Here is a 13,641-nt window from a genome sequence, read left to right as displayed (position 1 = left end):
TGTGTTTGAAATTGTGGAACTTTCTTCGTAGCATCCGTAGCATCCGTTGTCCGAATCGGTGCTAGTAGTCTTTTTAGCTGTTGATTGCTCAGTGTGAAACGGTTGTTGTTGGTTTCCTCGCTGCTGATGGTACGATTGGCCCAACTGATATCCATCGTTTCCTGGAACAACGAATCCATCGAGAGGCGGCCCATTGGTGCTTTTGGTTACGATCTGCGGATAATAGAATAAGAGGCAAAATCAAACGATAATCGGATCAGCAATCAATTGGGCACGGCGACATCCGCCGTGTTTGGCCTCTGATGTTTAGTTCATCTAAACGCTTACGGCTTCACGAAACTTTTGCTATGGATTCTACGATTTTAGGCTGAAAAAGGAAAATATTTAGGGTAAAATGAATCATAATAAAAACCGAATGTTTACCTCCAAATCGCTTCGCTTCCATTAGAGAAATGGCGGTTGCGCACACACACAGTCGTTAGAAATGAAAATACTCAAGGTTACACATGCTATGAAGTAAAATGTACGAATCATTGGTAGGGATGTACATTGCATCTGACATCAGTTTTACAAAGTTTTGGTAATATTTACAAAAAAATGTGTACATTTTACAAATGTTTCGACTACTAAAGATTTGGTAGCTGCATTTACTAAAGTTTTTCTCCAGTGTATCCATACACTGAGAGGAAAATTTAGTAAATATGACGAATTTTTTGGTACATGTTACCAATTCTCTAGTTTTTTTCTACCCTACTAATCATTGGTACACATTACAAAAAAGATCGGTGGGCACAAATGTCAAACAAACTATGAATTGTTGGTCCAACATTGGTGCAATATTAGTGAAAATTTTGCTTCATATTTCTAAGAGGTAATCATTAGGGATAATGACAATATTTTTTGATAATTATTTTTAATTTAAAAATGTAATCATTTAATTCTACATACTTAGAATACATTATACTGATAACTTATTCTATAAACAACATCAATTATTCAATACAATAGAAAAATAGAAAAAAATATTGTTGTGAATAATAATAACAATACTTAATAACATCAATAATTCTCGTTGCAATTATTCTATAAACTGCATACAAGAGGCAAGTTGTAATCGCAGCCTTAACCACATCAATTTCATAAGCATTTCCAAAGTCTCGGGTACTCGAACAAGTTCCCGTTCCTCTTCCTGCTGCATCGCTCTGATTTGCATTATTGAGAGATGGGGGTAGCTGATTAGCAGAGAGTCGGTAGAATTAGCACGTTTCATCCGTATTTTGTTCTATCGTGTCACTATGAAGAAAAGAAATACATATGTTAATGATATTAAACATGCAATAAATTATGTATGTTCACCTGAATCTTTTTACGGTCGATGATGTGTTGAAGAAAGATTCCAATCTTAGCGACAAACTTACCGTTACCTTCAATCTCATAGCTTGGATGGTTTTTGGTAAACAAGAATTTTGAGTCTGGGATGATGTCAGCAATAAAGACAAGGAGAAAGATTGTGTTGTAATGTATGGAATATTACTGATAAATATCAGTAATATTCCATACATTACAACACAATATCCCCGGTGGGAATATAAAAATAGTAGTTACCCGGCCGAGGTGACTGATGTAATGATGTAAAAAACGAATACTTATCTCCGATTTGTTTATGATAAATAATGGTACTGCATATAATTTTCAAGGCCAGCTGAAAAAGAAAAAAATGGTATCAGGTTAGTTATGTTAATATGAATCAAAATTTCTTGCGATATTTTCCCCGCCGAAAATATGATGAATACATATCCAAATTCAATAAAAACAAAATGCTTACCTCCGTATCGCTTCGTCTCCGAAAGACAAATGACGATTGCAAAGTGCGCACATCACAGTTGTTAGGTATGACAATAAAAACAAGCTTACTAATGGTATGAAGTAAAATATACGAATTTCTGGTAGGAATATTCATTGCGTCTGACATCGTTTTTACGCGATTTTGGTAATATTTACAAAAAATGTGTATATTTTAACAATGTTTTTGCTACTAAAAATTTGGTGGCTGCTTTTACTAAACTATTTCTTCAGTGTAAGAACGTGGGCAGAATAATTGTTTTCATACTTCTCTCCCTCTCCGTGGACAATCGTGGACATTGACGACACCCCTTTTCCCTATTGACCAAGTGGAAATGCTTCCATGTTCTGTTTGATTGCCAAAATCAAGGAAATAGGTGAGATAGCCTTTTGAACTGTCCACATACAGTGCTACGAATACGAACTCGAATTCGAAATCTGCATGGTAGAGATCTAATTCCACTACTTTTAAAAGACAAGAACAAGGTTTCTAAACATTTTATTTAGATGAAGTACAGTAGAATCCCGATTATCCACGAGCGGATGATCCGCGGTGCGGTTTATTCGTGACAATGAGTTCCATAGTAAATCTATAGGCCTTCCCAGTATTTGTCAATGAGCGGTAGGCTCATGCTCTTTTTTTGGTCATGACTTTATTTGGCCACTGGTGTACACGAGCTTATAGATGGATAGTATAATGATTTCTGTATTGATAAAACATAATTTTCATGCTGAAACATCTTTTTTTTTGTGTTTGCACCACATTTTTAGTCCTTTATTGAGTTATCTGAGATCTTCGTTATCCGTGGTGAGCTTGCCCGACTATTTCGCGAATAATCGGGGCTCTACTGTAATAGTATCATATGAAAGTTTAAAAATTGGGATTTGTTTTCAGTAAGTTTTAAATTCTCTAAAATTGATTGTTTGTAGAATAGCAAATGTATGAAAATTCACCAAAACTCATGTTCGTATAGTACAGTACTCATAACATGAATTCATAATTGAATCCCATTTTATTGTCACTTTGCTTCAAATTTTCCTCTGACATGTTTAATAAAACATTCTGATCCACTGTACCACGTAGACAGAAACATAACTATTTTGGACCCACTCCTATCCCTTCATGCACAAGCGTGAACATTGGCTACATCCCTTCTTCTATTGTCCAAGACATCTACCGCTTCGCACAAAGGCTTTGTGCCGTGGGCCGGAATGTGCAGGAACAAGGAAGGAAGCATCTTGACGAACAAACGCGAGGTGATCGAAAGGTGGAGGCGCAGACAGGAGACCAAGACGGCATTAATGAGGATTACACCGGTGCAGTGGACAACGACGACGATGGATGAAGTTAAGGAAGCCATTAATCAGCTAAAGAACCACAAAGCATCCGGTAAGGATGGGCTCACAGCGGTGCTCTTAAAGAGAGCTCCGGGAAAACTTGTAGAGTGTTTGCACCGGTTGATAGTCAGGGTTTGGGACACAGAATAGCTGCCGGAGGAGTGGAGGGTAGGGGAATTTGATGGTGACAAGCCTAATTGTGGGAACTACAGCGCAATCATGATCTTTAATGGTGCCTGCAAAATTCTGTCTCAGAATCGTTCGTCGTCTCTTGCCAATAGTAAGTAGATTTGTGGGAAGTTATCAAACCGGATTCATGCCCAGTTACTTGATAGCGAACCAATTTTTTACACTGCAGTAGATCCTCCAAATGTGCCGCGAGTATCAGGTTTCTACGCTTCGTCCTCGTCGATTTTAAGGATGCATATGATACAATCGATCGATGACAGCTGTGGAGAATCATGGACGAACACGGCCTTCTCCGAAAGTTCATCTCAGGCGATCTGTCGCATCGTTTGGGATTCACTTCGTCAAGGTGCTTTTCAACGTGACGCTTAGAGGTGTTATGCGGAGAGCGGGCTTCAACATGCGGGGCACGATTTTCAACAAATCTAGTCAGTTTATCTGTTCCGCCGACGACATGGACATAATCGGAAGAACACATGCGACGGTAGCGAACTTGTATACCCGACAGAAACACGAAGCAGGGCTAATTGGGTTTGGGAACAATGCGTCTAAGATTAAATAGATGCTAGCAGGAGGGCTGTTCGCAACAGAATTCTTCTTGGTAGTAGTGTTGTGATCTGCGGCGATGAGCTCGAGGTGATAGAGGAATTTGTCTTCCTTGGTTCGTTGATAACAACTGACAACAACAAGAGCCGTGAAATTCTAAGACGCATAGTCAATGGTAGTCGCGCCTACTATGAGTTCCGCAAATCCTTAAGGTCTCATAGGAAGTGTATCATGTACAAAACCCTAATTCAACCGGTTGTTCTCTATGTGTACGAAGAATGGACAATGCTCGAAGAAGATCACAAGCACTTGGTGTTTTCGAACGGCGAGTGCTCAGAACAATATACGGTGGTGTACAGGAAAACGGAGTATGGAGAAGGAGAATGAACCACGAACTGGCGCAACTCTACGGCGAACTCAGCATTCCAGAAAGTCGCCAAGACTGGACGAGTGCGATGGGCAGGGCATGTTGCAAGATTTCTGGGCAGCAACGCTGCAAAGATAGTGTTCGCATCGAGAAAAAACAAGAAACAAGAAGAAGAAAAGCCCAGCGAGCGAGGTAGTTGGACCAGGAGGAGCAGGACTTGGGATGAATCGGTGGAGCCGGGAATTGGAGAACTGTAGCTGTAAACCGAATGCATTCACGGAACAATGTTTTGAATCAGATCTAATCTTTTCAAGGGATGTATCAACCGGTGCTGTGATTTGCACAATATCTGCACTAAATCGAAGATCAATACTAACATATGATCAGGTGGCTCTGATCATCAACCGGTTGATAACAGGGTGGAATAGTAGATGAACTTATGTGGATCGGTAAACAAAAAATTGATTACATTGAATGTGAAGTTTATGGGGAAGAAACAAAAAACAAGTTGAAAATACTCACGATTTGAATTTTGGGAGTGGTCACATTTTTGCACCGGGAATTCCCTTGGAAAATAACCGGTGTGCTCCCGTTAGCTGTGTCCGCTTCTATTTCATCAACTGGCAACGTAGCGAAAACATTATATGTGTTGATTGGTTGTTGTTCTTGAGCCAGTGGAGAAGCGCCCTTCAAGATTTCCGCAAAAGTGCGCTTCGAGCGTTCCTTCAAAGAGCGCTTCTGTTTATCCCAGCGACTCTTGTAAGTTTCACAAGCTGAGAGCTCGTGTGGGGATCCCCCGCTATATGGACTTTTATGCTCAGTCGCACTGCAGGATTTCCCCTCATGTTGCTCTCCGCGAGTGGCACAGCGCTCGTTGTTGGCGCAATAATCTGCTGTATGACCAACTAACTTTCATTTGTTGCAAGTCATGGGCTTTGGCACGAAGAGATTTTATCCACCATAACGTAGTCAGGGAGGGCGGAACCAGTAAAAGTTACTCGAAACGAGTGGGACGGCGTGAACGTAGAACTACGTCCTTCATTAAGGGTGCCAAATCAGAAAACAGGTCACGTTTTTATGAAATAAAGTTAACGTTAATAACTATTTTGCCGCGAACGGATTTCAGCGATTTACATACTAAACGAATCGGAAATTCCGTAAGATTTGTTTAATATGCTATACATTAGAATCCCCTGGTCTTCAAATGGTTAAAATTCATGAAAACTTCAAGCGTTTCCAGTTTCCCATACATTTGTTCTGTCCATTTGTGTGCTTTCCCGAACAGAGCTGTCAATAACGAGCAACTTATCGCCGACCAACGGAGGGGAATCGGACTGTTGAGCAATCCAGTTCACTTTGCTTTCGTTGCGCTTCGATCTGAGATTGGACCCCACCAGTGGTAATCCAACTTGGATATCGTCGTTTGGTTTTTCTGTTCGTTTTTCGCGTTATTCGTATCGTGTTTTTTTTACGTAGGATTACGTCTTTCGGGAACATATTGGGGTACAAATTGAAAATCGAAAATCGAGTAAATCGTGAAAATTGTCCAATTTCAAACATTTATTGCTCAGTCATTTCATGATGGATTGATGATATTTCTGCGTCAACCGATTTCGGCACTCCATAACAATTTTGATGTAGGACTACGTCTAACCGGATGATATAGGGGGTGAAATGGAAATCTAGGCACTGAACAAGTAGGAAAAAATGCAAGATTTGGAACGCTTATAACTCGAGCATTTCTCAATAGATCGCAAAGGTTTTTGCATCAATTGATAGGAAATATATCTACGCATCTATCATAACGAATGACATTTCATTTTTCTTGAGATAAATAATTGAATAATTGTGAAATATCAAGCATTGTTCAAATGCACTATGTGCCCATTTTTGATTGGTCCATTTTGTGCTCCTCAAATCATACCGACCAAAACGGGCAACCAGAGCAGCAGCGAAATAGAATGAAGCACGATTGGAAAGGAAAAAAGAAAAAAAATGAACGAGACATTGGTCGCAGTCTCACACAGACGACACATGCGGCGGGTCCCTAACAGAGACATCAAAACCAAGCTGCCTGGGGGATATCGGCATTGCAAATACATGAGAATAGGGGGAACTTTTGTTCCTACCGAAATGTATTTCCTAACAGAGACATCATAAACAAGCTGCATGGGGGAAATCGACATTGCAAATACATGAAAGTAGGGGGATCTTTTGTTCCTGCCAAAATGTGTTCTCTAACAGAGACATCGAAACCAAGCTGCATGGGGGAAATCGACATTGCAAATACATGAAAGTAGGGGGAACTTTTGTTCCTGCCGAAATGTGTTCCCTAACAGAGACATCAAAACCAAGCCGTCTGGGGGAAATCAGCATTTCAAATATATGCAAGTCGGGGGCATTTTTGTATTGCAAGTAAGGTGAGTGATACGATTAATTCTAGCAAATAAAATATAAATATGGAATTTTGATGTTGGTTGCTTCTCGAAATTTCATATCAATGACCGATCGTGTATTGTGAAAAACTTAGCACAAGTGTAAGTGTAAAATTGCATATGGTAGCAATTGTGTTCAAAATGACTTGATATATGAAACGATTTATTTCAATTTTCATAAATAAAAACCAAGGTGTGTTCCCGCTCGAGAACGGGTCTTTTGGTTTAAGCTGTCTGTTTTGTTGTGTTAATTTTCACCCAAGGAAGTTTATACGACGAGAAAAATTGTAAAAGTGAAGAAATATTAGAAAAAGTGATTTCCCATATGCTCTACATATAGTCTTAGGTGTTGTTAGTCCAATTAAAATTCGCATTGGATTGAATAAACACTCAGAAAGTAAAAATTATTAAAGAAAATTACCTTTTCCATTTCAAATATATTTTCTCTATATTAAAGTTGCATGTTTTTACTGATGAGAAAAATTGATAATTGTGTTCGGTATTGGTAATTGTCTTATATAACATTGGTGAGTTTTTTTTCTTTATTTCATCCATACATATCACAGCAGGTATCTAGTCTAGAATTACAGAGGGCGGTTTGCATCATATCTCGTCCACTTAAGTACCTTGTATCTGATACGCACCATCCAACGACTGTTTACCATCCTTCTGTCATTATCACTCGGTAAACACTGGTGAAGTGAACAGACAATACCCAACAACCAAACAAAACGGTCCTTTATTAGGGCCACCAAATCATTATCAAAAAATTTAATATCCAAAATCAACAGATAGCCTAACGGAATCCTACGTCAACTATGCGGTCGTGTCTCAGACACAACCCTCCTGTGACTTTTTCTTTCCGCGTCATAAATTGGACGCTTCACGTAGTGTGTGACGAGCAAGAAGAAGAGGAAGGCAGGCTGTAGCCCTGCAAAAAACGAACGCATTGCCAGGGGCAATAAAATTTCGAGGCAAGCGTCATCTAATGATGCATGCGATGTTGGTGCAGTGAAAAGCGCTCGCACTGAACCGAGCCTTCACGAGTGTGACACCACATCGAACAACAGCGAAGTAGGCGATTTCGGCGCGTCGGTCGAAAATGAAAACGCCGTTACCCAGGCAGCAACCACAATTAAGCTCCCCTCACTGGTGGTGAAGGTGGTCGAATTAGCGAATTCGCATCGACGGGTGTTATAGCAGAGTACAAGCTGTGTGGCATAATTCAGTCTTTTTCCAAGCAGTTAACATTGTTTGTTTTCCGTCATCATAAGGGCTTCGTTGGTGCCTTTGAGAATGCATCAATGCATTAAACTGACGTATGGCAAAGCAGGCGTTAAGGTTGTGCGCCAAAAAATTATTTGGGGCATACCAAGCATCTTGAGTGTCTTACTGGAATATTATAAGTTATTTGGGTTCGCGTGCCAGTCGCAAAACTGCCTTCAACTAGGATTGCATTTGCGCTAATATTAATCATAATGAAGCATTGCTACTGTTTTCGAAGTTGTTATTAACAAAAAGAATTTATTTAGCTTTTGACGTAGGATTACGTCTTTCGGGAACATATTGGGGTACAAATTGAAAACCGAAAATCAAGCACATCGTGAAAATTGTCCAATTTCAAACGCTTATTGCTCAGTCATTTCATGATGGATTGATACAATTTTTGCTTCAATCGATTTCGGCACTCCATAACAATTTTTTTATATTGAAGGAAATAATATGTCATGAAACTAACTATCGAACAATTGTAAAATCTCAACCCCTATCCTAACGGAAATAACCACTTCTGATTGGTAGAATTGACGACACATGCGGCGGGTCCCTAACAGAGACATTAAAACCAAGCTGTCTGGGGGGAATTGACATTGCAAATACATGAAAGTAGGGGGAGCTTTTGTTCCTACCGAAATGTGTTCCCTAACAGAAACATCAAAACTAAGGTGCCCGAGGTAAATTGGCATTGCAAATATATGCAAGTCAGGGGCATTTTTAAATTGGAAGTAAGGTGAGTGATACGATTAATTCTAGCAAATAAAATTTGAATTTGGAACTTTAATATTGCTTGCTTCGTGAAATCTCCTATCAATGACCGATCATGTATTGTGAAAAAATTAGCACAAGGGTAAGTGTAAAATGGTATATGGTAGCAGTTGTGTGAAAAATGATTTGATATATGAAACGACTTACTTCAATTTTCATAAATAAAAATCAAGGTGTGTTCCCGCTCGAGAACGGGTCATTTTGTTCAAGCTGTCTGTTTTGTTGTGTTCATTTCCACCCAAGGAAAGTTTATACGGCGAGAAAAATTGGAAAAGTGAAGAAATTTTAGAAAAAGTTAGTTCCCATATGCTCTACATATAGTATTAGGTGTTGCTAGTCCAATTAAAATTCGCATTGGGTTGAATAAACACAAAACAAAAACAAAAATTTATAAAAGAAAATTACCTTTTCCATTTCAAATATGTTTTCTCTATATTAAAGTGATGAGAAAAATTGATAATTGTGTTTGGTATTGATAATTATCTTATATTACATTGGTGATTTTTTTACTTTATTCCATCCATAACACAGAAGGGATCTCGTCTGTGATCACAGAGGGCGGTTTTCATCATATCTCATTCCACTTCGATATCTTTTATCTGATACACACCATCCGACGACTGTTTACCATCCTTCTGTCATCATCACTCGGTAAACACTGGTGGAGTGAACAAACAATACTCAACAACCAAACAAAACGGCCTCTTAGGGTCATCAAATCATTATAAAAGAGTATAACGATGTAATTCTTCACACATATCAAAATTCAACAAATAGCCTATCGGAATCCTACGTTAACTATGCGGTCGTTTCTCGGACACAACCCTCCTGTGACTTTTTTAGTCACCAAGAAAGTAAATGTCGTTCTGTAATTTTATATGTGATTAGGTTTCGCTTGCCAGTAGCAAAACTTCCTCCATTAAGGGTGACAGCTGCGCTTCTCTCGTGCATGAGAAAGTAATGCAACTTTTTTCGAGGCCAGTAATATTAACAGAAACGTTTCTTTTGAGAATAGCGCAAAATGATGAGAAGTGTTTATATTCCTAGTAGTTTCAAGCCACCAATGTATGGCTCTGTATGCATGCTATGGCGAACGCTTGTTTGGCGCTTGGTTTACGTTGTACGAACGATGCCTAGAGGTGCGATTCCTTTGAGGCAATACTAAATAACATGTAGCATGATATTTGATTCTTGCAAGTGTTGTCAATGTTGTTGTTTCCATACGGTGCCAAAGATATATTGATGTAGTTATGAGATGTGAAATAATGGTGCTGATGCAACATGTATACAATCGACTGTAGTCGAGTCTATGTCAATTGCAAAAAAGGCCACCGGAATAACGTTCGAGGTAAATTTTCAATGCATTGACATGAAATAAATTGCGACATACGATCAGCTAGTGTATTGTTTTGCGAGGGCAAGAATGAATCATCAATCAATTATTAACTAACTGATTCTACAATGAAAAAACTATTTCAGAAATTATTCTACTAAGCAGTTGTTTCTAAAATTTCACAGCATTATAGAATAATATCCGAAGGTATAAATAGGCGACTTATATAAAATAACAGCGTAGTTCTACGTCAACAATGCGGTCGTATCTTGGACACAACCTCCTATAATTTTTTTGAAAATCGATAAATCACACAAGGGTTGAGTAAAGGAAATCGGGGTTTTCGAAAATTTGTTTTTGAAGCCAAATGTCTTAAATCGGAAATTTTCTAAGATTTGTGTAATATGCTATACATTACAATGCCATAGTCTGTATATGGTTTAAGCTGATGAAAATTGGAAGCATCCCTATTCCCCCATACATTTGTTCTGTCCATTTGTGTGCTCTCCCGAACAGAGCTGTCAATAACGGGCAACTTATGCAGCCACTAGAAACAACGAAGGGGGATAACGAAAAGAGAATATTTGGGAAGTAAACTCCACCCTTGCATAGAGAGTAAACTGTCGCTGGCGTATTGCATCTCCTCTGAGGAAAATTATCAGAATCTTACTGTGCCCGAAACAACAAAGGTCGCTTAAGGCCGTTTTATATTATCCAGCACGTAGCGTAAACGGCACGTACCGACACCGGCAGACAAATACATGATGTATTCATATCATCAGGCATAGCAACTTCTCTGTACGGACCGGCAGCGCAGACGGAGCGTAGAAATGCTACTGGTAATTGAACCGATGTCGTACCGAACAGCGACGAATGCACCACACCACGAACTTCGACGTTGGGTTTGTATGTATGGTGCTACTCGCCCATGTAGTTCGTGCCCGGCACCGGCAAAATATTCTTTTCGAGAATTCCTTCATGCGTTTGTCTGAAGCGTGCTGTGTATGCGCGGAGCCGTTCCGCTATATATACGCATACACATTTGAAACACACGCAATAACATTTGCCTTGCATGAAACGTGCCGTGCCGGTTACGCTACGTTCCTGATAATATAATATTACCTTTAGTCTCCTCGTTTTTTGTTTTAGGTTTTCCCTCGAGCTGTGAACGCTAGCGAATATTTCACATGAAGTGTGTTTCGATGTTTAATTTTTATCGCTGCAACTGTGTGCATCTGTTAGACGCGTATTTGATGCTTGTTGAATGGCAATGCACGGAAGATATTTCTCGTTAAATACTCAGTGCAATGTGTGCATTGATATAAAGAAACAAATTGTGATTTATGACCAATTAGTGCATTGTTCTCGCAAAGGCAAGAAAGAATCGTTGCTTCTCGAAATGATACTATAAAACCACGCCAGCCATTAAAACTTTTTAGGGTCCCCGGAAATTTTTTACTAAAGAGTTATTAAAATTTCGACGTATTCGCAAAAAATATCCGAAATGATGAAAAGAATGCGTAGTCCTACGTCCTAAGCGGTCGTGTCTTGGATACAACCCCTCGATTTTTTATTTTTTTCGGAATACAAAACGAAAAGTATGGTTTTGGGTGCCAATTAGCATAGTTATCTTTCGGAAGATTCGGAGCTTGCTACGAAATGTTGATTGCATGATAATATATATATATATATATATATATATATATATATATATATATATATATATATATATATATATATATATATATATATATATATATATATATATATATATATATATATATATATATATATATATATATATATATATATATTAGGCTGTCAAAAAAGTCCTGCGGTATTTTTTTTGAATTTCCATTTGTTCATAAAATTAGTTACAATCATCTGTTTTAAGTCAAATATGCGCCGTTTTGTTCGATGACTTGTTCCCAACGAGATGCCAACTTCATAATACCCCTGTTATAGAAGCTCGCTTCCTTATTGGCAAAAAACTCGGATAGCCAATTTTCACAGGCCTCTTTTGTGGCTAACTTCTGACTACCTAGTTCCTTCGCCATGGACAAACTTGGTGCAAGATCCGGACTATACGGCGGATGCAAAAGAACCTCCCATCCGAGCTCCCAGAGTTTCTGGCACGTCACCAAAGAAGTGTGTGGCCTGGCGTTGTCCTGACGGAAGACAATGCGGCCTCTGTTTTATCAAAGATGGCCTCTTCTTCATGAGTGCTACCTTCAAGCGATCCAGTTGTTGGCAGTACAGGTCCGAATTGAGCGTTTGGCCATACGGAAGCAGCTCATAATAGAGTATTCCTTGACAATCCCACCAAACACACAGCAGAACCTTCCTGACCGTTAATGAGGGTTTGGCCACCGTCTGAGCCGCTTCAGCGGGCTTCGACCACGACCGTTTGCGCTTCACGTTGTCGTAAGTGACACACTTTTCATCGCCAGTCATCATCGGCTTCAGAAACGGGTCGATTTTGTTGCGATTCAGCAGCGATTCACATGCGTCGATACGGTCAAAGCTGTTTTTTTGCGTCAACGTGTGTGGCACCCATACATCGAGCTTCTTTGTGAATCCAAGCTTCTTCAAATGGTTAATAACGGTTTGATGACTTATCCCCAGCTCTTGGCCGATGCTACGGCTGCTATAATGCCGGTCTTTCTCGGCTAATTCAGCGATTTTGTCGCAATTTTCGACGACAGGCCTTCCGAAGCGTGGCGCATCTTCGACGACCTCTACACCAGAACGAAAACGTTGAAACCATCGTTGTGCGGTGGAAATGGAAACTGTATCGGGTCCATAAACTGCACAAATTTTATTGGCAGCTTGAGATGCATTTTTGCCTTTGTCATAGTAGTACTGTAAAATATGTCGGATTTTCTCTTTATTTTGCTCCACATTTGCGACACTATAACTCACGAACGACTTAACCAAACAAAACACTGTCTACTACTTAAGTAGGAAGTGTCTTTTCCTGCAATAGTGTAGTGTCGTCGTGTGGAATTTCATAAAATGATTCCGAATTTCAAGTTTTTTTGACGTAGGACTACGTCTAACCGGAAGATATAGGGGGTGAAATGGAAATCTAGGCACTGAACAAGTAGGAAAAAATGCAAGATTTGGAACGCTTATAACTCGAGCATTTCTCAATAGATCGCAAAGATTTTTGCATCAATTGATAGGAAATATATCTACGCATCTATTATAACGAATAACATTTCATTTTTCTTGAGATAAATAATTGAATAATTGTGAAATATCAAGCATTGTCAAAATGCACTATGTGCCCATTTTTGATTGGTCCATTTTGTGCTCCTCAAATCGTACCGACCAAAACGGGCAACCAGAGCAGCAGCGAAATATAATGAAGCACGATTGGAAAGGAAAAAGAAAAAAATGAACGAAACATTGGTCGCAGTCTCACACATGCGTAATTCTCGAGCCAGCCAGTCAGCTTAAAAATCCCCGCTCCGCTGCCGTAACGATCATTCTCATTCAAACCGTACACCACATCGGTTCTCATCACAACACATCAACAAACCAACCCA

The sequence above is a fragment of the Toxorhynchites rutilus genome, chromosome 2 (genome assembly GCF_029784135.1).
Source record: "Toxorhynchites rutilus septentrionalis strain SRP chromosome 2, ASM2978413v1, whole genome shotgun sequence".
Classification (NCBI taxonomy): domain Eukaryota; kingdom Metazoa; phylum Arthropoda; class Insecta; order Diptera; family Culicidae; genus Toxorhynchites; species Toxorhynchites rutilus.
The sequence above is the reverse complement of the archived record's forward strand: the minus strand, read 5'-3'. Positions refer to the sequence as shown.